Genomic DNA, 24,820 nt, shown 5'->3' on the forward strand with positions numbered 1-24,820 from the left:
AGGTCGACACCCTCTGCTGTGTGGGATAGCTATATATATATATATATATATATATAAAAAAAATTATCATAATAATACTACTACATTTTATTGTTTTATCACTTCATGATTATTATATTTTTTTTTATTAAATAATAATAAATTATAGTCAAGTGATAAACAATGAAATGTATTATTATATTATACATTTCATTATCACGTCAGGATAATAATGATTTTCTATAATTATATATTATAATAAAAAAATTATAATACAATAAAAAATAATGATAAATTATAATCATGAAGTGATAAACAATGAAATGCATTATTATTATTATTAAATTAGGGGATTGCGCTACATTTCTACAATCACAGTTTGTGATCATTGGTAATACTAGTAAGGTAGAAGGACCTTCCTCCCTGCCTGTCACATACTCTGAAAAGTGATCCACATGCAGATTGCTTTTCAGAGGTGCAGCAATGTATCCTAAATCACTCAGGTGTGAGCGGGGGGCTTAGAGAGGGGGTATCTACCCAAAAAATATCCTTAGGGTTGGATAGAGTATGGAGTAGTGAAGACCCCACCAGGTCATTTTTTTTTTTTTTTTGCTGTTTCCCCGCAGGTATTTAGTTGCACTTGAAGAAAATGTCCCTAATCTAAAAAAGGAAAACCAATTCAGCTACTTCCATCTAAGGACTAATAAGATGCAATGTATTAATATTTTTGGGGGGTTTGGATATACTAATACCCTAGACAGGTAACTCCCAACCCCCCCCCCCCCCCCTTTGGTATACAATTTATAAAAGTGAGCAGTAGGAGGCGACAAACATCCTTCTCCCTCCCAATACTGTAGATGCTGAAAGGTAAAGTTCCCAAAGTTAGCTCTGGCCGTTGACGTCGTCTCCTTCTTGCACAGATTCATATGCAGGCTGCGGCGTCGCTTTGGGCTCCAGTATGTACGAAACAACTGTGCAGAGAAAAGGATGCATTAGATGTGCAAACTGAATGCCTGACAATCAGAAAAAATAATAAAAAAAAAAAAAAAAAAAAAAAACACACCTTTCAGGAATGATTTCCCGTCTTTTTTTTTTTTGGCCTCTTTCACACTTGTGTGACCCAAAAGTCACGCGTCTTTCCCCGACTCGAAGCAATGCCTTTGTAATCTTGGGATCTATGGACCTCAAGCCACTTCAAAGTCGGACCAAAGCAGTACAGGGACTACTTTGAAGTCGCACAGATATGAACGGTACACATTGGAAATCATGGGGTAGGACTTGTCATGGGACTCTGCAGTCCCAAGTCGCAGGACAAGTCATACAAGTGTGAAAGGGGCCTAAATACATTGTTAGTGTTCCAGACGTATACAATTCACTGGTATTGACTGGTTTGTGGTGTGTGGGGGGGAGGGGGGGGTGAAATCACATACCAGTAACTAGCCAAAGCAATGAAGATCATGTTTTTTTCTGCTATGCCATCAGTGGTGATCTTGCACTGTAATTCTGTGGAGGGGGGGGGGGGGGACTGGGCCAGGGGGGCAATGACCCCCCCGGATCGCTCTGATGCCCCATAAAAAGGCTGCACCACTTCTGCTACAGACATACCTAAAGGAGTCCTGGTGAAGAGAAGTAAAAAGTCCCCCCCCCCCCCGCTGACCTACTGAGTGCGGGATGAAGACCAGGACAAAGGACAGAGCGCAGGCCTCCCCTCCCCCCCCCCCCCAGCATGGATGTTGTAACCCAGGGGTCCCCAAACTACAGCCCACCGCCGCAGCCAGCACCACTTTACTCGCAGATGAGTGTAATATAGTATTAATGCGCCCCGCATCCCGGCCGAGGCCCGTTTTACGTTGTCCAGCCACTGGTTGCTAGGACCGCCTGGCGTCTAGCAACCAATGACGTTGCGTCATCTGTCCTAAAGCAGAGCGAGCCCGAGGCCTCAGCAATTAACGCGGAGGAGGATATAACTTCCTCCTCCTCCCTCGCTCCGCCCGACTGGTTTAGCTCCACCCACCTCCTCCATCATCTCAGGCGGCATGGTCAGAGGGGAAAGAACTGCCAGGTCTGAGGTGAGGCTGACCTAGCGCTGGGGATGGATCATGTGTGTCATGGGAGACCCATACAAAAGAGGAGGGGTTCATGTTGGGACTTTTAGTCCTTTACTTTTGGGGGATGTGACCCCCCCATAAGTGAAGGACTACAGGTTCCAGCATAAACCCCTCAGAGCTGAGGATGCGATACCCCCCAACTAGTTATGGACTACAGGCCCCAGCATTAACCCATGAGATCTAAGGATGTGACCCCCCCATAAGTGAAGGACTACAGGTTCCAGCATAAACCTCTCAGAGCTGAGGATGCGATAACCTCCAACTAGTTATGGACTACAGGCCCCAGCATGAACCCATGAGATCTAAGGATGTAACCCCCCCATAAGTGAAGGACTACAGGTTCCAGCATAAACCCCTCAGAGCTGAGGATGCGATACCCCCCAACTAGTTATGGACTACAGGCCCCAGCATGAACCCATGAGATCTAAGGATGTAACCCCCCCATAAGTGAAGGACTACAGGTTCCAGCATAAACCCCTCAGAGCTGAGGATGCGATAACCTCCAACTAGTTATGGACTACAGGCCCCAGCATGAACCCATGAGATCTAAGGGGGTTCATGCTGGGACTAGTAGTCCATCTTGGGGGGGGGTCAAAGCTTTAAATCTAAGGGTTTCATGATGGGACTAGTAGTCCATCACTTTTTTTTTGGGGGGGGGGATACATCCTTAGATCTTAGGGGTTCATGATGGGACTAGCAGTCCATCACTTTTTTTGGGGGGGGGGTTACATCCTTAGATCTTAGGGGTTCATGATGGGACTAGCAGTCCATCACTTTTGGGAGGTATGAACCTCCTAAAAGTGAAGGACTGCAAGATCCAGCATGACCACCTCAGAGCTGAGGATGTGACACCCCCTCCTAACTGGTCAAGGACTACAAGTCCCAACATGAGCCCCTGAAATCTAAGAAGGTGACCCCCCCCCCCTCAAAAGTTCAAAAGTTAAGGACCACTAGTCCCAGCATGAACCCCTCAGAGCATAGGAATGCATTCATATTGTTTTCAAACTATAGTCTTTCCCCCAACAGTGTCTGAGGGACAGTGAACTGGTCCCCCTGTTTAAAAAGTTTGAGGACCCCTGGTGTAAACTGTAACTGCCCCACTGGAGACTCTCCTCCTCCGGCCAGCCCTGAGTTCGGGCCAATGAGTAGAGAGTACCTGGAGTGGAGCTTCAGCCTGGAATGGGGGGTCAGGAGGCGGCCAGGAAGAGGCAGAGTAGGATGGGGGCCAAGTCACTGCACCATGGGCCTCTAGCAACTTTCGGCCCAGGGGGCAAGTACAAGACAGTCAGCCGCAGACTGCGATTAGGGCTCAGGATATTCATATAAGCAATGCCTCCCCTTCTCGTGTGCATTCAGAGAGCCAACCACAGAATGCACATCCACCAAAATCCCCCGTGTCCTCATTCTCAGTCCTGGTCTGGAAGGCACGATGTGCTCTACACTGTACTGTGCAGACTGCAGATGAGTTCAATCCAAATAAAACACTGTTTGACATTGGGTAAGGAAACCCCCTATTTTTTATTTTTTTTTTCCAGTAAATAAATCAGACATTGCTGACCACCAACCTGCAACACCCAAGAGCCCGAATGAGGTCCAGCAGATGAAATATGACCAATCATAGCTGTAAGAATTGGCCGGGATGTTCGTGGAGTTACGAGCCTCTTCCAATGTGTACACCAACAATCCAATAAAAATTAAGATCGCTGTGAAACAAAAAAAAAAAAAAAAAAGAAGACAAAGCTGCATCACTTTGGGGATCTTATGGGAACGATCTGTCAGTGGATTTGCAGTTTACCCCCTTCACGCCAATTTAACACAACTATGTGTCCTTCAGCTTCAAGTGGTTGTACCGGGGTGAAGCCTGCGACTGAAAGCCTCACCCCGGTACCATTTTTTTTTTTTTTTTTAAGAGCAGACGGTCAGTTTTTATGTGAAAGCAACCGATGTGGCTAATCAGCAACTCGGCTGTTATCACAAGCAGCGGGAGGGGAGAGGGAGAGACCTCAGCCACTGGCCAGCACGTCCGCCAGCTGGCCAGAGACCCGAACCAAGCCAGGATTAGCTTTGATCGGGTCTCAGATCTAGTAACCCAGAAGCGATGTTATGACATCACTTCCTGTTTACTTGAGCCTTAAATGTGCCAGCTTTAAAAAAAAAAATAAAAAAATAAAAAATGTTTATATAAATTTGATTTTTTTTTTTTTTTTTTTTTTAAAACCTTCATTATAGTGTATTTTTTTCCCTAAAAAAAAAAATTGCGTTTGAAAGACTGCTGTGCAAATACAGTGTGACATAATATTGCAATGACTGCCAATTTATTCTCTAGGGTCTCTGCTAATATAAACACTATTTTTTTTTTTTTTTCTTTTTACACACACAAATTATATATATATATATATATATATATATATATATATATACACACATACATATACATACATAGGTACTAGAAGAGAGCATAGTTTTGGATCTTTTCTGCTTACCAGACATCTTGCCAGGTAAATCTATATTGTTTTCTGCCTAGCAGAGATCAGATCGGTTAGTGTGGTCTGCTCACTGTGCTCAGGTGCAACCGAGTTTGTCTGAAGTGTTTCACACTGGTCCAAAAGGGAGGCATATTGGACAGTGGGAGGAAACCTGACAAATGAGTGCACAGGCATTTAGTACAGCCCTGGTGATTGGCAGAGGAAAGTGCCTCAGTGCATGCTGGGATACCGTATAAAATGTCAAGGGCACATATGCTCAGGGTCTTTCAGCTGGAGAGTGGGGTACTGGAGGGAGGGGGAGGGGGCTGCTCCTCCTCTGTAGAAGTTGCCATGCTGTCTCAGGTGGTCGACCTGAGAGGAGCTGAACCTGGAGATCCTGAAGAGCGGACCAGGAGGGAGACACTGGAGAGGATCTGATTCTGCTGGAGAGTGGGGTACTGGAGGGAGGGGGGGCTGCTCCTCCTCTGTAGAAGTTGCCATGCAGCCTCAGGTGGTCGACCTGAGAGGAGCTGAACCCGGAGATCCTGCAGAGCGGACCAGGAGGGAGACACTGGAGAGGATCTGATTCTGTATACAGTGAATACAGATCTGTGTTATGTGGTCAGTTCTGAGAGGGCCACCCCTTCTGCTAGAAGAGTCAGTGGTTGGGTGTCAGTCAAGGGGATGCTAAAGAGTATCCTGAAGACAATGTAGTTGCATCAAGTCTGCTGCTAGAGAGAGCAAGACGACTTAACCCTTCCATACAAGTGACAGTATGGGTTACTGGTGAGGCCAAGTGAGAGTTTTCCTTCTCAACTGTAAATAGTTCAGTTGAAGTATCCCACCATTCCCTTTTCCCATCCACGTTCCACAATAAATATCAAACCAAATCCCCTGGACTGTTTATTGAGTAACGAGCAATTGGGAGTAAGGATGAATGTGTGAAAAATCCCCTAGGGAGTGTCTGCAGGTAATCCGAGGAGGCCCAAGAAGTCATCACACAGCAAGTCCTACAGGGACAGTGCTATATAGAATACATTTAGGGTTAAGTCATTTTCTAGCAAAAAAATACTTGGGGGGGGGGGGGGGGGCGGTAAAAAAAAAAAATTGCCAGAAAAATCCTGGTCTTCAAATGGCTAAACTTTCCTTGATACCAAGTCCACTACAAACCCAGCGCCCGGTTTTAAGCTTGGATTATCAGTTTTTACCCCAAAACTTCTCCATGTCTAGGTCTGATTCCAAAGGAACAAATGTCAGAAAAAGGCCTGGTCTTCAAGTGGTAGTAGATAGAAATAGATTTTGGAGAATAGGGATATTGTTTACAGTCACTCTTAGTACTCGTTTTTGAATGAAGTTACACTTTAAGCTTCTTTACTATGTTTTAGTACTCTGGGTGGCTCTTACAGAAAGATTGGTCACAGCTCCCATAGCAAAATGCTCTGTCCTGCTCTTCCCTTTAAATCTGCTTTTCTCTCATCTTGCTGTTCCTCGGGGGCCGGCTCTTACCTGATACACTTTGTAGAACACAAGCTACAAGGGAGGCTGTGAAGCGTCCTATGTGATAATCGAAAAATGTAAGGCAGGAACACACCATCCCAAACTGAAGGACAATGGTGGACAAGACGACCAAGCTGCGGGTGGCTTCAATGTACGCTGTAAGGGAAACACAAATATTAGCGAAGGGGAATTGAGCAAATATGACACAAAGGTGCATTCCAAGTGGATAACAATTATGGAAAAGAAAATACTGCAAGTAAGCTTTTAAAAAACTCTTTGATTGTTGGTACTTAATGTGCAATTTTTTTAAGATAATGAATGATGTATGTACGGTATAGCTTAAAGACCTAAACACACATCTTACCTTTCCCATCGATTTTAAAGCATGTGCTATTGGTACATTGTTGCCAAATGCCTTCATGGAGGAGTTCCGGCCCATTATTCACTAGCCAATAGTTGCCAATGATGGCTACGAGATTCAAAATGAAGCTCAGGCAGGAGCAGGCGAGCCTGAGAGGGTTACCGCACATCTTCCTTGGGGAGGTCCAGAAAGCCAGCTATGAACTGCTGTAGGAAGGGATTATAGGTGTCAGTAATGGGACCTCTCATGAAGGATATCACGGGTTACAACACAGAGTAATGTACTTCGCCCTCCCGCTGACAGCTCATGACTCCTCATCTCCCCCCCCACTGACAGCTCATGACTCCTCATCTCCCCTCCCACTGACAGCTCATGACTCCTCATCTCCCCTCCCACTGACAGCTCATGACTCCTCATCTCCCCTCCCGCTGACAGCTCATGACTCCTCATCCCCCCTCCCGCTGACAGCTCATGACTCCTCATCTCCCCTCCCACTGACAGCTCATGACTCCTCATCCCCCCTCCCACTGACAGCTCATGACTCCTCATCCCCCCTCCCACTGACAGCTCATGACTCCTCATCCCCCCTCCCACTGACAGCTCATGACTCATCATCCCCCCCCTCCCACTGACAGCTCATGACTCATCATCCCCCCCTCCCACTGACAGCTCATGACTCATCATCCCCCCCTCCCACTGACAGCTCATGACTCATCATCCCCCCCTCCCACTGACAGCTCATGACTCATCTCCCCTCCCGCTGACAGCTCATGACTCATCATCCCCCCCTCCCACTGACAGCTCATGACTCATCATCCCCCCTCCCACTGACAGCTCATGACTCATCATCCCCCCTCCCACTGACAGCTCATGACTCCTCATCCCCCCTCCCGCTGACAGCTCATGACTCATCATCTGTTATGGATGTGGCCTGCTCCCTAACCAATTTCTGCCTGCGCTATAGCCAAAAGGACTGCTACAGCACGGGCTTTCCAGTGCCAGGAGGGCGTCTATAGACGTCCTCCCATGATCGCGTTGCTCAGGCACCCGGGCGGTGCACTCTATGAGCGAGTCCTTCAGACTCAGCTGATGACAGAACAGGTTAAAAGGGCCAATCACAGCAGCCCTTTACCACATGATCAGCTGATAACAGAAGTAAACCGAAGCCGGGTTATTTGCTTTTTTTTTCCCCCTCACGATCAGCGCAAGGAGAAAAGAAAGCCAGTGCCTGGCTTCTGTTACCGAGACATCGGTCCTAATCTGTGCCAAAGAGTGCTGCTAATCAGTGCCAGCCAGTGCCCATCAGTGATGCCAGTACCTGGCTTCTGTTACAGAGACATTGGTCCCAATTTGTGCTGCTAATCAGTGCTGATCAGGGATGCCAGTACCTGGCTTCTGTTACAGAGACATTGGTCCAATCTGTGCTGCTAATCATTGCCAGCCAGTGCCGATCAGTGATGCCAATTAATGCCCATCAGTGCCAGCCAGTGCCCATCAGTGATGCCAGTACCTGGCTTCTGTTACAGAGACATTGGTCCCAATCTGTGTTGCTAATCAGTGCCGATCAGGGATGCCAGTACCTGGCTTCTGTTACAGAGACATTGGTCCCAATCTGTGCCAGCCAGTGCCGATCAGTGATGCCAATGCCCATCAGTGCCAGCCAGTACCAAGTGCTCAGGGATGCCAACCAGTGCCCATCAGTGCTACCAGTGTCTCCTATCAGTGCCACCTATTAGTGCAGCCTCATCAGTGCAGCAGAAAAATTACCAGTTTGTAAAGTTTTATAACAAAACTAGGAAAACGCTTTTTTATTTTTTTCCTCAAATTTCAGTCTTTTTTTGTTTCTTTAGCAAAAAATAAAAATCCAGTGGTGAATAAATACTTCCAAAAGAGACCTATATTTGTTTGAAAAAAAAAAAAAAAAAATGATACAAATTTAGTTTCGGTACAGTGTTGTATGACTGCCCAATTGTCATTCAAGGTGGGACAGCGCTGAAAGCTGAAAATTGGCCTGGGCCCAGTAAGCAGCTATAAACAGTTTGTTATGGAGAAAAAAACAAAAACAAAATGCAAGAAATGCGTTTTTACATGCATCAAAATTGCTGCGTGTATGGTGCGGGTCGATTGAAGTCTATTACACGCAAAATGCATAGATGTGAACACGCATCATAGGAAACCCATGTTAAATATACTGTAGGGAGTTTCTGCAAACAGCAAAACTCGCGAAAAAAAATGCATAGGTGTAAACATAGTGTAAAGGATGGTGCCCTTTAAGGAAAAAGGTCCTCTTGCAAGGACACCAACCAGTTATATAGCATGAAGGAACATCGGTGGATGGCAAGGCTGTATGGGGCAACTTCAGGCATCCCTGCCCTTCATAGTTACCAACCCGCACCATGCAGTGGAAAGAGAGAAATAAAAGCTCAGGTCCAAATAGCTTCATATATACAACACATGGGGAACTGAGGAGCTGTTGCCACTTGTTAACCCTTTCCTATAACAAACTATTGCTTATACAATGGGGATTCCTAGGTCCCATATATTGCAATACATGGTAAAGCTGGCCAACTGCATCAAAGTGACCCCAAGTGAGACATCAAGCATCCAATGCAGCCCTTTGCAGACAGCAGTCCCTATGCTGATGCACTTATGAGAAACTGAGGAGGTGTTGCCACTTGTTAACCCTTTCCTATAGCAAACGATTGCTTATACAAGTGGCAACACCTCAGTTTATCATGTGTGTTCCAAAAAAAAAAAAAAAAAAAAAAAAAAAAAACATAAGTGCATCAGCATAGGGACTGCAAAGGGCTGCATTGGGAGGCTTGATGTCTCATCTGCCCCCCATTGAAGCTAATGGAGTTTAAAGATGGAGTAGGGACTGACCAGAGAGGGGTCACTTAGATGCTATTGGCCGGCTTCAACATGTATTGCAATATATGGGACCTAGGAATCCCCACTATAAGCAATAGTTTGCTATAGGAAAGGGTTAACAATGGGGATTCCAAGGTCCCATATATTGCAATACATAGTCAAGCCGACCAACTGCATCAAAGTGACCCCTCTCTGGTCAGTCCCTACTCCCATCTTTGCACTCTATTAGCTTCAATGGGGGGCAGATGAGATATCAAGCCTCCAATGCAGCCCTTTGCAGTCCCTATGCTGATGCACTTATGTTTTTTTTTGGAACACACATGAGAAACTGAGGAGGTGTTGCCACTTCTTATAGAAAACTATTGCTTATACAATGGGGATTCCTAGGTCCCATGCATTGCAATACATGTTCAAGCCGGCCAACTGCATCAAACTGACCCCAAGTGAGACATCAAGCATCCAATGCAGTCCCTATGCTGATGCACTTATGGTTTTTTTTTTTTGGAACACACATGATAAACTGAGGTGGTGTTGCCACTTGTTAACCCTTTCCTATAGCAAACTATTGCTTATACAATGGGGATTCTTAGGTCCCATATATTGCAATACATGTTCAAGCCGGCCAACTGCATCAAAGTGACCCCTCTCTGGTCAGTCCCTACTCTATCGTTGCAGATTTTCCAACACTTTTTGCTAAAATATCCACTCTTGAGAGAGTCTGGACATGGAGTGCCAATATGGGGGCAGACACAGCTGGAGGTGAAAACCGCTCAGGACCGTAATAAAGCCGTGCACATCCACAATGGGTAAAACATAAAACATTTAAGGCTCCGTTCACACTAGCGTGGGTCACGGGTTCCGAGTGCAAGAATCGCATCGATCCCCGTAGCTGAATAACACTGCTCTCAGGAGATACCCGGGGCTGCCATTCATTTATAAATGGCACCCCCACGCATCTCAGCCTACAGCGCAATAGCAGGAACCGCCATGTTCAAAGAGACCCTGCAGCTGCATTTTTTTTAAAGAGATGCATGGGCTTTTTTTTGTGCATTTCACATGGCATTGCAGCCCATACAAATGAATGGGCTGCCATGTCTGAGAAAACGCAGGCTGCACAGCCTACACTAGCGTGAACTGAGCTTAAGAGGGTGGACACCACCAGCAGGCAGAACTCATTATCATCTCAGCAAGTAACAAGGTGGTTCCCAAAATAACCCCCCAAAATCTATCTATATATATATATATATATATATTACAAAGAGATTACAGCACAGTGAGTATACACCTATAGCCAGTAAATTAGCAACTTCAGGCATCCCTGCCCTTTAAAGTTACCAACCTGCACCATGCAGTGGAAATGGGGAAATGAATGCTCAGGTCCAAATAACTTCATATATACAACACATGGGGAACTGAGGAGGTGTTGCCACTTGTTAACCCTTTCCTATTGAAAACTATTGCTTATAAAATGGGGATTCTTAGTTCCCATATATTGCAGTACATGTTTAACCACTTAAGCCCCGGAAGATTTTACCCCCTTCCTGACCAGGGCCTATTTTGCGATTCGGCACTGCGTGACTTTAACGGACAATTGCGCGGTCGTGCGACGCTGTACCTAAACTAATTTGACGTCTATTTTTTCCCCACAAATAGAGATTTCTTTTGGTGGTATTTGATCACCTGTGCGATTTTTACTTTTTGCGCTATAAACAAAAAAAGAGCGACAATTTTGCAAAAATAACAATATTTTTCCACATTTTTTATATGAAATTCCCTCCCCAAAAAATGTAAAAATCCAAATTTTTTAACATTTTAGGCCAATTTGTTTTCTGCTACATATGTTTGGTAAAAAAAAATCGCAAAAAGCGTATTTTGATTGGTTTGCGCAAAAGTTATTGCGTTTACTAACTAAGGGAAAGATTTCTGTCATTTTTGTTGTTTTTTTCTTTTTTAACGAGTAATGGCGGCCATCTGCGATTTTTTTGCGGTACTGCGACATTGCGGCGGACAGATCGGACCCTTGACTGACATTTTTGACACTTTTGGGGTTACCAGTGACAATTCTACAGTAATCAGTGCTATACATATGCACTGTTACTGTAAAATTACACTGGCAGTGAAGGGGTTAACTTTTTTTGAGAGGGAGGGGTTATGTGTGTCCCTAGGGGCGTGATTCTAACTGTGATTGGCTGTGGCTTGAGGTGTAGGAACAGTGATCAACGGTCCTACATAGTAGAACCGTATGATCACCATTCCTACACAGGGGAGAATGACAGGCGGCTTGTTTACATTAGCTGCCTGCCTTTCTCCTGCTCTAACGGACGATCGCGAGTGACAGGCGGACATCGGGTCTGCCGGGCACACGCGCGGGGGGGGGTCCGTGACCACGCGGGAGCGGGAGCGCGCCACGGCGGCGCGCGCTCGCTCCCTAGTTCCCTCACAGGATAGCGACGTAGCCCTACATAGTGGTGCGGCGGTCGGCAAGCGGTTAAGCCGGCCGACTGCATCAAAGTTATCCCTCTCTGGTCAGTCCCTACTTTCAGTCCGAATCTTGCAAAGGGCAGGGATGCCTGAAGTTGCTAATTTAGGCCCCTTTCACACTTGTGCGACCTAAAAGTTGCGCAGTTTTGCTGCGATTTTTATTGGACGTGAAGCAATGCTAGTGTAATCTTGAGGGCTATGGACCTCAAAATACATCAAAGTCAGACCAAAGTAGTGCAGGGACTACTTTGAAGTCATTGCGACTTGAAGTTGCACAGATATGCATGGTAATCGTTGGTAATCATGGAGTGCAACTTGGCATGCGACTTTGCAGTCCCAAGTGTGAAAGGGGCCCTACTGGCTACAAGAACAGCCACCCTATTGCTTTCACACACTCTTGGTAAATTTGCCCTTCCTCTGCTGCCCCCACCATGTTTCCTGGGCTTTGCTCTTCCACCTGCAGACCTGTGGCATGGCGGCTAACATCGGGAGAGGGGATTTAAGGCTGAGCCTCAGATGCACAGATAAATGAACAGGAAGCACTTACTATAGGCTTCCTATTCATTCGCAGACCGAAGCATAGTAAACACAGCTTACTATGCTTCAGCAATGGACACAGGAGTGATGGGTACAGATCACTCCTTGTGTTCATTCAGAAAAAGAAGGGGCCCGTAAATGACATATTGACAAACCCCTTCCACCCCGATCCCCCTGGCAGGCCAGCTGGAGAGAAGGAAGATGAGGAGAAGCTGGCAGTGCAGCAGGGGAGGAACAAGAGGATCGGTGTCTGCAATAAGACAGTACAGCTGGTCTTCCTGCTTGGCAGGTGCCCAAGCCCTTCTTTTAAACTAATATGACCCGGGCCCAGTACAGGAGGGCCATCAGTACTGCCTTATCAGTGACCCTGTTGCCCGGGTTTATTGGGGTGTGCACACCCCTTGCTCACGCCTATGTCCCCTACCTAGTGAGAACCTGGAAGCGGCATGTTTTAGATCACTTCCAGGTTCAGCTATTGCTTTCTTCAGCCACAGTGGTCAGGTAAGAAGCTAATGGCGTGTAATCTGCGCTATATTAGCTTTAATGGGGGGCAGGTGAGACATCAAGCCTCCAATGCAGCCCTTTGCAGTCCCTAAGCTGATGCACTTCGTCAAATCGTCTGGTTGAATATCTGCCCCTTTTCTGATTTGGCCTATATAATCTGGTGCATGCACGAGAAGAATCACGCTGAGGTGTGTTCAGGTAAGTGATACTTCTTTTATTGCTATGGGATAAGTGGGGTTATATAGGCGAGCGGCTAGTGTCGTGGGCAAGTGAGTCATAAGCATAGCGTTATCTGATTGCTTGTAGATTCTGATTGGTCATATCCAGAGGTGTAACTAGAACCTTCAGGGCCCCAATGCAAGAAACCATAAAGGGCCCCCCGGACCCCTGGCCGATGCCCTTCCCTTCAAGCCTGGGGCTCTTCCCACTGATCCTGGGGCCCTTTACTCTCATTGCGGGGCCCTTTATTATGGTCCCACAGTGGGACCCTTTCACAAGTTCTGCAGTGGGCCCCCTTCCTGCTATCTTGGGGCCTCCCCACGGTGGTGGAATACCAGGCCCCGATTGCGACCTTTGCCATCCTGGAAGTTCACCCACTGGTGTCGGTAGTTTTTATTTTTTGATACTTTAATTGTATTATTTTTTATCATTTTATTTTATTTTTTTACAATGTGACTGACTATGACTCTGTCCATTCAGAAAAGGAAGGAGCTGGAAAATTACATATTTACTGACCCCTTCCTGGTTCTCTATTGTGACACATCCCCTGCAGCAGCCAGAAGGAGAGGGGAGGGAGCACAGTGGGGGGTTGGGGGCAGCACAGTAGGAGGGGGGGGGAACCAGGGGAGCACACAGGGGCCCCGAGACAGCAGAACACAAGTGAACTGGATAGGAGGAGTGGCGGGGGCAGCATACAGAGGAACCAATCTCCTCCATTTTCCTCCTGCAGCTACAGGAGGAAAAAGGAGGACAGTGATTTCTCTACATGCAGTCCCCCCCCCCCCCCATTGCCCCTCCTATCCAGATGTACAGGAGAGCCGCATAGGCCCCCTGGAGCATGGGGCCCGGTTGCAATTGCAACCCCTGCAAATCTCTGTAGTTACACACCTGGTCATATCCATGTAAGGTAAACTTCCTCCAGGATTTAGGTGTCATCATCTTGAGTGTAGTCCTGGATGGAGGCGTCATCTTAGTTACACCAGCTTCACTCGATGGGAGGGGGAGCTGCTAGCGGCCATTTTGAGTAAGGAATTAAAAAGCATATTTACATGTACAAAAAAATAGACATTTTACCTAATCCATCACAGCTTCTCCTGCTTTCCCCCAAAAGAAAGAGGCCAATGTGTATGATACTCCTCTACCTTCTGGTCTACTTTATTTTCATGAGAAAGACTCTCACTCTCACGTTGGGAGTGGACCCACTTTCTGGAAGGGGCAACCATGTGAACCAAACTTTCAAATTTAAATGATGATGGATGTCAACTCTGCTTTTTCCATCCAGGACTTCCTCCTGTGACACAGCACCTGTCCATAGAAAAATGGGCACTGAAATCTCATGAGAGCTCGGAGTCCAGGGTCAGGATGGTGCCTGGAGCCCACAGCAGAGGACATATTAACCACCATTAATTGCCGACTGCCGCACGACTATTTACTGCGGCGGTCAGCCCCTCACAGGCAAAGTGAAGTAGGTCTACATCGCTAGCCTGTGAGGCTCTAGGGAGCAAGCGTGCGCCGCCAGAGGTGTGCTCCCGCGCGGTCATGCCCCCCCCCCCGCACGTGTGCCCTGCGGACCTGATGTCCGCCGGGTACTCGTGATCTTCCGTTACACCGGAAGAAAGGCAGGCGGCTAATGTAAACAAAGCCGCCTATCATTCTTCCCTGTGTAAGAATGGAGATCATATGGTTCTGCTATGTAGGACCGTTGATCTCTGTTCTTACACTAGTAGCCACAGCCAATCACCGTTAGAATCACGCCCCTAGGGATACACTTAACCCCTCCCTCTCCAATAAAGTTAACCCCTTCCCTGCCAGTGTCATTTTTACAGTAACAGTGCATATTTATAGCACTGATTACTGTAGTAATGTCACTGGTACCCCCAAAAGTGTCAAAAATGTCAGCCAAGGGTCCGATCTGTCCGCCGCAATGTCGCAGTCCCGCAAAAAAAATCGCAGACCGCCGCCATTACCCGTTAAAAAAAAAAAAACAACAAAAATGACAAAAATCTTTCCCTTAGTTAGTAAACGCAATAACTTTTGCGCAAACCAATCAAAATACGCTTTTTGCAATTTTTTTTACCAAACATATGTAGCATAAAACAAATTGGCCGAAAATGTTAAAAAAATTTTGATTTTTACAATTTTTTGGGGGGGGAAATTTCATATAAAAAAATGTGAAAAATATTGTTATTTTTGCAAAATTTACGCTATTTTTTTGTTTATAGCGCATGATCAAAAAATCGCACAGGTGATCAAATACCACCAAAAGAAAGCTCTGTTTGTGGGAAAAAAAGGACCTCAAATTAGTTTAGGTACAGCATTGCACCACCGCGCAATTGTCCGTTAAAATCACGCAGTGCCGAATCGCAAAATAGGCCCTGGTCAGGAAGGGGGTAAAATCTTCCGGGGCTTAAGTGGTTAATCCTATGCTGGACTCTTAGAAAAGTTCCAATACAGATAAACTGAGGACAAGTGGGGACATCTATTGGCATTTGGGAGCATTGCAGCAGAATTCTCCTAAGGAAATACAATGGGGTTCTAACACTTTGCTACATACAGACATCATAAAAAGACCAACAAGGTGTACCTTAGACCCTCCCATTCAAATATGCATCTGGAATGCCAACTCTAGGGTGCTGCAACTGAAATAAGTAATACGCAACCAAACAGTGCAAAAAAAAAAAAAGCCTAAGTCCCCTTTCACACTGACGGAGTTCGCTTGCTCGGCAGGGAATCTCTCCGCTGATCCACACTGAGCAGGCAGATGACAGGTCCGTCACAGCCCCCCCCCCCCCCTCTATGGGCTGTCAGATGGAAATGGACCACCTGTCCGCTTCCATCCGACTGTCATCCGATCTGCCAGACGGATGGGGAAGGTTCCCCATTCATCTGTTTTTAGCGGACAGGATCAAATCGGATGTCGGTGGGTGTCAACGGACACATTCCTGTTGACATCCGCCGCTCCATAGAGAGCAATGGATGGTCCAATCGGGTCTACCTTAAAAACGAACAGGCGGACCCAATCGGACGGTCCGTGTGAAAGGGGTCTTAAAGTGGAACTTCACTCCTCCAATCAACATTGATTATTTTTAATCATGATGCTGCTAGCATTAACCACTTCTGGACCGGAAGATTTTCCCCCTTAATGACCAGGCCCTATTTTGCGATTCGGCATTGCGTTACTTTAACGGACCATTGCACGGTCGTGCGACGTTGTGCCCAAATAAAATTGATGACCTTTTTTCTTACAAACAGAGCTTTCTTTTGGTGGTATTTGATCACCTGTGCAATTTTTATTTTTTTGTGCTATAAACAAAAAAAGAGCGAAATATTTTGAAAAAAAAAAAAAACCCCAATAATTTTCACATTCTGCTATATAACATTCCCAAAAAAATAAAATGTCAAAATCAAAATTTTTTAACATATTAGGCCAATTAGTTTTCTGCTACATATTTTTGGTAAAAAAAAAAAATCGCAATAGGTGTATTTTGATTGGTTTGCGCAAAAGTTATTGCCTCTACTAACTACGGGAAAGATTTATGACATTTTTATTGTTTTTTTTTTACTAGTAATAGCAGCGATCTGCGATTTTTAGCGGGACTGCGACATTGTGGCGGACAGATCGGACCCCTGACTGATATTTTTGACACAGTGGTGGGCTTGAGCACGATATGGCCATATGGTGGGACTAAACCCCCATTTTTATTTATGGATTGTCTCCATATTTAATAGTCATTTCTTTTGCATGGTTGCGCTATTCTTTTTTAATATTTATGATATATAACATTCCCAAAAAAAAAAAAATGTCAAAATCAAAATTTTTTAACATATTAGGCCAATTTGCTTTCTGCTACATATTTTTGGTAAAAAAAAAAAAAAAAAATCGCAATAGGTGTATTTTGATTGGTTTGCGCAAAAGTTATTGCCTCTACTAACTACGGGAAAGATTTATGACATTTTTATTGTTTTTTTTTACTAGTAATAGCAGCGATCTGCGATTTTTAGCGGGACTGCGACATTGTGGCGGACAGATCGGACCCCTGACTGACATTTTTGACACTTTTGGGGGGACCAGCCACATTACTACAGTACTACAGTAATCAGTGCTAAAAATATGCATTGTTACTGTAAAATGACACTGGCAGGGAAGGGGTTAACACTGTTGGTGATCAAGGGGTTAAATGTGAGCCTAGGGGAGTGTTTCTAACTGTGGGGGGGGGGGCGTGGCTTGTGAGATGATCATAGAAACCTGTGTTCCTATATAGAACGATCACAGGAGCTCTGTGATCATTCCAGGGAGAAGAACGGTCAGCTGTGTTTACAACAACTGCCCGTCCTTCTCTCTCAGCGAGGAGCGATCGCGGGTGTCAGGCGGCAATCGGAGCCGACTGCCCCGTGCATCGGCTTCCCCGCTGGCGAGCGGGGCGGGAGTGCGCCGGCGGCGACGCGCGCGCTCACCCCCTAGCTACACGGGCGCGACTGGCGTATACCTACGTCGGTTCTCGCAGCAGGGCCGCCCTGCAGCAGTATAACTGCAGTGGGCGGTCGGGAACAGGTTAATAAATAGATAGGGAAGTATATTGTATTGACTTGTTTTAAGTGTTTTTCTTTTTATACCTTTCAGTTACTTCCTGGTTTCTTGCCTATGTATGTCATACATCCCAGGAGGGATTTTCTCAGCTAAGCACGCCCTCCTGCCTGCATGCCTGAGCTAAGGGCAGATAGATTCCCATCCTGGCCCTGGGGGCCAATTAAGCCTATGTGGTCTTAATGCCATAAGGCAAATAAGACCCAATTGTTCCGGTGAGTGAGCCTTTTTACTACTAGCCACGGTGGAAACCAAAGTGACACCAATATCTGATTGGGAAGCCTGGCACTGAGATCCTGCACTTTATCTCCTGCACTGCACAAAGATACATATTTCTTTTGAACATTTTTCACATGAAGTCACTTCTATTTATGCACTGTGTGGCACATTTATGAGATTACCCTACATCTCATGCACTACATATGAACTTGAAATTTTGATCTATTTACAGTGTGCAATTGATTGAATTGGTATTATTTTTTGTTTATGTATGCCATAGGAATTGATCTTAATTTGTTTACACTGGCTTTGCACCAACACTTATGCACTTTACTTCAATCACTATTATTTATTTATTTTGAAGCATATTAGTACTGTTTACATTAAATATTCATGCACTTTATTATTGAGCAAGCGCTATAGGTAACTTTTCCCATTAAGGTTACTTCACACTCATCCCACTAGCACTTTACTATAGCGTATATTTATAAAAACCAACCGCGCTTGGTCACACAATGGACTATTGCAAATATATTAAATTAAACAGAAGGCTGCCAGTACATACATAAATGGATATCATAAATTGGTCAAAACCAGTACAGCGCCAACAAGTATCAAACACAAATAGTGAGAAATGTCCAAATCAAAGTAAAGTCCCACAAATGATGATGATACACCCCAAAAAGGAAAAGAGCCAAGAAGTCCAACGCCAGGAGATGAGATCAAAGGAGGAGAAGAGGATCACCACGTGCATCAAAAAAGATGTCCGCTTACTGGAACTTATTGACCACTGGTTAGGGAAGGTCAAAATAAACGTATTCCCAAATGTTATTGCCAGGAACAGGCAAAACTCCAGAATAGCGGTCACTTGGGTGTGTGCAGGTAGCAATTCCACACCTCCACTGGATACTAAATGCACCATATACCTCCAAAGACAAAGAGGAAACTCCAATGGCATAGTATAACTTCTTTATAAGCGTGTCAACGTGTGAGCGTGACTGAAGCGTTTCGTCACTATAAGGACATTGTCAAAGGCCTTTGACAATGTCCTTATAGTGATGAAACGCGTCAGCCACGCTCGCACGTCGACACGCTTACCTTGGTCTTTTCAGTATTCCATGAATTGTCATATGGTTGGAAATGTGAGTTGCCATCTTTTATTAATTTTTTAACATGCAATAAAGAAGTTATACTATGCCATTGGAGTTTCCTCTTTGTCTTTGGAGGTATATGGTGCATTTAGTATCCAGTGGAGGTGTGGAATTGCTACCTGCACACATCCAAGTGACCGCTATGCTGGAGTTTTGCCTGTTCCTGGGAATAACATTTGGGAATACGCTTATTTTGACCTTCCCTAACCGGTGGTCAATAAGTTCCAGTAAGCGGACATCTTTTTTTATGTACGTGGTGATCCTCTTCTCCTCCTTTGATCGCATCTCCTGGCGTTGGACTTCTTGGTTCTTTGCCTCTTTGGGGTGTATCATCATCATTTGTGGGACTTTACTTTGATATGGACATTTCTCACTATTTTGATACTTGTTGGCGCTGTACTGGTTTTGACCACTTTACTATAGCAGCTGCTTCCCATTCTTTTAGTATAAGTTAGATCCATTGGCGCTGGGGATATACTACCAGTATATCACATTCTCCAGCCGCGTAGCATACCACGTGGAGATCTGGATAGCTTCTGGGATTCGGATGTTAAGCACAGCCCTTACAAACATTGCAGTCAATCTGGTGACAGTGCGTGACACAGGAACCAATCCGAAGCACAGCAGGGCAGTCACGACCAAGTCCCTGGACAGGCCTGGGCAAGTTCTAGAAAACTAACAGCCATGATCTCTTTAGAGGAGGTCTTAAGGTGTATGAGGTGGGCGTATCCTGCCGACTACACAAATTGTGTGGGCGGGGTCATCTGTGTCTATACACGTGGGGGTACCTTTTGCGCGTTGCGCGCTCATCAATGCCTGGGACCAGACGGAGATCGCGGTCATGTGAAGGATCTAACATTAGGATGGTTCCCCAACTTAGAGATGAGCCTTTCCTGTGTGCAGTAATAAAGTGTACAGAGTTCCTATGCAAGCATCTGATCCTATGTCACTACACATCGTAACTAATATATATATATATGCTGCATTCAGACGGACACGCTGACCCTGCACCCTCTCCAGTCCAGCGTACCTCTGTTACCCCAATCCCAGTAACAAAATGGGGTCCTGCCAAGCATATAAAGCGGCCCCCATGGGTGCTCCTTCCTTCTCATACCTTGTGATCAGGCCTTAGATCTCTGGAACATGGGGTCAACTCTGGCTGCTTCTTAAAACCGACCACTGGAGAGTGAGCCTGATAACGACACCCCCCCCCCCCTTAATTCCAGAGGACCTGTCACCTTATCAGGTACCACACCGGATGACTGGTTGCTTTGTGACTTGACCTTGTGCTTGGTTACCCTTAGCAATGGCATTTCCCTTCTCTTGCCTTGCCAAGTAGACCTTGTGGTAACGGGGTTGCGTCAGGTCATACCCCCTGTGCTTTCCAGTTTGAAGTTCTTTTGATACACCAGAATCCACATGCAACCCTTTGAGTAACTTCCGACCAGTTAATGGAACTTTTACTGAACATATTGTGGCAAACAGTTCAATATGTACAACTTTCTTCCCTCTAACCCCAACTATTGAAGCATGGCTGCCTAGACATACCTCTGAGGAGAGAGTCTGTATATTGTCCATGGCTTGGATGTCTCCGAGGGTCCCGGTGCCTTCAGCGGACTGCAAGGTACAGCAGTCCTGATCTGCCAAACAGCGCTAACCGGTTCAACTCGCAGGTCCTTCCAGAACTCACTGACCTCAGCCTTTACCCTTTTTTATAGAAACAGGTGGGCCGGCTGGTATCAGGACAATACCCCCCTGGACATAATCCCCCCGGGACATCATCTCCCGGGCAATATGCCCCCGGAAAACATCCCCCTGGACATAGGGTTAGGGGGGGTATTGTCCAGGGGGATGTTGTCCAGGGGGGGGGGTATTGTCCAGGGAGGATATTGTCCGGGGGGTTGTTGTCCAGGGGGGAATATTGTCCGGGGGGGATAATGTCCTTGAATCGGGCCGGCTAGGACCAAAAGCCCCGGAATTGACCTTGCAACAATTAACCTTTTCCCCTAGCCTGGGCCAGCCACTATCTAACTACAACTACTACTAATACTACACTACAGTTTAAACTGCCTACATGTTTTTAAAAGAACAAGCTCTCCAGCAAAATGTATCAGTTACAGAGATAAGACCAACCATTTAACACTGGCAGGGTTGCTTTTATTTGTATCAAATTTTTATCCCAAAAGGAAAAAAAACAGTTTTCTGAAACTTCTTGTATAACTGCAGTGCGAGTTGGGAGTTTGGCTTCAGTTTGCTAGTGTATCTAAATCTGCTAGTCCATCTAACACTCCCCTCCCCCCAGACTGACAATGTTTCCGCCTGCTATGCCTCCTGTGCTCATCCATCCAGAGTGGTGTCTCGCCAATACAGGCGGCGTGTCACTGGCCAGATCACCAGGTTAAAACAGAGGGGAAAAAGCCTAAAGAAAGAAAACGAATGCAGTCACTACATCTAATGATTGGTAAGCTGCACTATGAAAATTTAGGTTTTGGATTTAATACCACATTTTAAAGTATAACTAAAGGCAAAACTTTTTAGTTTTGGATAAGGATAGAGGTATAAGAACACCTGTCAGGTTTTATTGCTATCTGTGCCCCCCGTTAAAAGGAGATTCACTCCATTTGTCCTGTTTCCCATGATCATGGAAAGCAAAAGAAAATCCCAAGTTTTGGATTGTCCCCAGAAAAGTAATAGAAGGGAATCTTCCAATGGCGACACTGGTTCTGATGACCTGGGGGTCTCTAAGGAATTCCCCGATTTGCAGGGATTCCCCCTCACTTCCCGTTTGGCTATGTGACAGGAAGTGAAGGGAAACCTCCGAAATGGGACACAGATGGCGAAAAGAAATTGAGAGGGGTTATAACCCTCCAAAAAAAAAAAAAAAAAGAGAAGAGGCCTTGGTGTCTTTTGGAGGGGGGGGGGGGGGGGGACGGGGGACAGGACCTGAAACCTGTGCCACTGAAATATTTCACAGCTCTAACTCATTCCAAAGGTGTTCTATCGGGTTGAGGTCAGGACAGTAAAGTTCTCCACCCCAAACCCACTCATCCATGTCTTTATGGACTTTGCTTCATGTACTGGTGTGCGGTCATGTTGGAACAGGAAGGGGCCATCCCCAAACTGTTCCCACAAAGTTGGGAGCATGAAATTGTCCAAAATGTCTTGGTATGCTGACTCCTTAAGAGTTCCCTTCACTGAAACTAAGCCCAACCCCTGACAACCCCCCCCCCCCCCCCAAAACCACAATCCCCCCTCTACCAAATGATTTGGACCAAAAACCATGGATAAGCAAGTTTGGGACGGAGGAACTTGACTGACCTCAACCCAACAGACTGTGAGCCAGGCCTTCATGTCCAACATCAGTCCCTGACCTCACAAATGTCTTTCTGGAAGAATGGTCAAACATTCCCATAGACACACTCCTAAACCTTGTGGACAGCCTTCCCAGAAGAGTTGAAGCTGTTATAGCTGCAAAGTGTGGGCAAACTCAATACCCTACGGACTAAGACTGGGATGTTATTATAGTACATGTGCGTGTAAAGGCAGGCATCCAATGCTTTTGGTAAAAAAAAAAAAAAATTATAATATATATATATATATATATATATATATATATATATTTTTTTTTTTTTTTTAATTATTATTTATAAAAAAAAAAAAAAAAAAAACACAACACCCCATCAAGCAGAGATGGTGAGAGGCCCTCATAATGGACACAAGTGTGCAGACTCAGGAATACAGAGCAAAAAGGTGACGGGGTGCTTACTGCATGGCGGTGGCTTTAAAAAAGGAACAGACGACACAATTTATTGCTTTTAGCATTTTGTTTATTTGAAGCAGTTACAACAATCATCTTCAAGAAATAAAAGTCTCTTATAATAACAAACAGTATAACAAGAATGCAGGTCTTCCATACAGGAGGTTGCATGAGGCAGGAATTCACAAACAGGTGTTCCAAGCTGCTCCAACAGGAAATTGTTATGAAATTGTTATGATAAGAAGTGCCAGTAGGGGGTGCTGTCCCAACCCTGCTGCTGAGGGCCTTGATTATGCATCTGCAGTCTATGAGGTGGCTGCATTTTTTTTTTTTTTTTTAAGGCCCCCCCCCCCCTTTAGTTTTTCCTAGTGTTCCTATTCTGCTGATTTGAACTACTGATTTGAACTACAAACTCCAGTACATGGTGAGGAGGGGTCATGTAGATTATATTGGATTATTGCAGAGCCGATATCATGGTCATCATTGTTGATAATACTATGAAAAAAATGCAGCGCAATATATAATAAATGCAGTCACGGTGAGTCAAATATCTATTGGATTGCTGCTAGCATCTGACATGTGTCAGCCCAACGTGTAAACTAAGTGACATAGCAATGCAATCACCTAATTTTTTCTTTTTTTTTTTTAAAAAAGGATACATACACATACATACAAGGGGAGCACAAAACAACACCCCCCTTGTTTTAATAGAGTATTTTCATGTGCGGTGGCACAAGTTCAGGCACCGCCTAATATCGTATTCAGATACCACATAAAATGCAATTCAACGATATAGGATAAAATTGCTGTTTTTGAGTTATGACGACACCCTCTGCTGTGCGGGAGATATAAAAGGTGTGAATAGGGGCTTAGAAAAAGAGAAATATACCCAAAAATGTTAGTTTTGAAAAGATCGTATTTTTTTTCTATTTGTGGCTCTGTGTCCCCTTAGGCATTTTCTTGCACTTACAGGAAATTTTCCTTAATCTGAAAAAAGGAATTGAATGCAGCTACTTCATCTAAGGACTGATAAGCTGCAATGTATTAAATATTTTTTGGGGGCTTAGATACGGTAACATTTCCCCCCTCCCCATTTTTGGTATACAAAATTATATAAGTGGGCAGTAGGAGGCGACAAACATCCTTCTCCCTCCAGATACTGTAGATGCTGAAAGGTAAAGTTCCCAAACTTAGCTTCAGCAGTTGACGGCATCTACTTCGTGCATAGATTCATAATCAGTCTGTGGTGTCGTTTTGTGCACCAGGCAGTGTGAAGTTCCTGTGCAGAGAAAGGATTGTATTAGATGTGCAAACTGAATATCTGATAATCAAAAAAAAATAAAAAATACGACTTTTCCACTAGCCATCAATCTAAGGGAACCCTTCACCACTGACCACCATTCCAAGTGGGCTTTTTAATGATCATCAATGTAAAGATCATCAATGTAAAGATGTAAAGATCATCAATGTAAAGATGTAAAGAGCATCAATGTAAAGGAGCATCAATGTAAAGATGTAAAGAGCATCAATGTAAAGATGTAAAGAGCATCAATGTAAAGATGTAAAGAGCATCAATGTAAAGATCATCAATGTAAAGATGTAAAGAGCATTATTCCCAACGATCACCATTTTGATAGGGCCATTCTCCCCATTCTACCATTGATTACTAATGTAACAGGGGCCTTTTCCACTAACCACCAATCTAAGGGAACAGGGGGAGATATTCTCCCACTGACCTGGCCATCACTCTAAACGGAACTCTTCTCCCCTGGAATGGTGGTCAGTGGAGCTCTTCAATGACAATGACCTCTAATGTAGAGCTCCACTGACCACTATTACAATGGAGAAAAGTCCAATTAGACTGATAGCCAGGTAAGTGGGAGAATTTGCCCCAACTCCTCTTGGAGCCATTTCCACCAAATCCCTAAAGAGTACGCCTGAAAGGCGTTGGGTCTCTCTGGAACACATGTTCTCACATGGCCCCTTGCTAGCCGTGATTCCTGTTATTTTTAACCATGGCATTTTCTTTGATTGTAAATGTCGTATGCCATTTTAAAATGTTTGTACAAAAAAATTCATTTTTTAC

General features: G+C 45.1%; 1 pseudogene across 1 annotated transcript; it reads right to left on the reverse strand.

Annotated features, from left to right (window-relative positions):
• Positions 1 to 861: 861 nt before the first annotated feature.
• LOC309568995 (lens fiber membrane intrinsic protein-like) lies at positions 862 to 8,866 on the reverse strand (annotated as a pseudogene). The gene is made up of 5 exons: positions 8,800 to 8,866; positions 6,414 to 6,616; positions 6,059 to 6,205; positions 3,653 to 3,790; positions 862 to 950 (listed from the first exon to the last, which is right to left on the reverse strand). The product of its transcript is annotated as a lens fiber membrane intrinsic protein-like (transcript).
• Positions 8,867 to 24,820: the final 15,954 nt, after the last annotated feature.

Source organism: Pelophylax lessonae, assembly GCF_965119305.1.
Source record: "Pelophylax lessonae genome assembly, chromosome: 12".
Taxonomy (NCBI): Eukaryota; Metazoa; Chordata; class Amphibia; order Anura; family Ranidae; genus Pelophylax; species Pelophylax lessonae.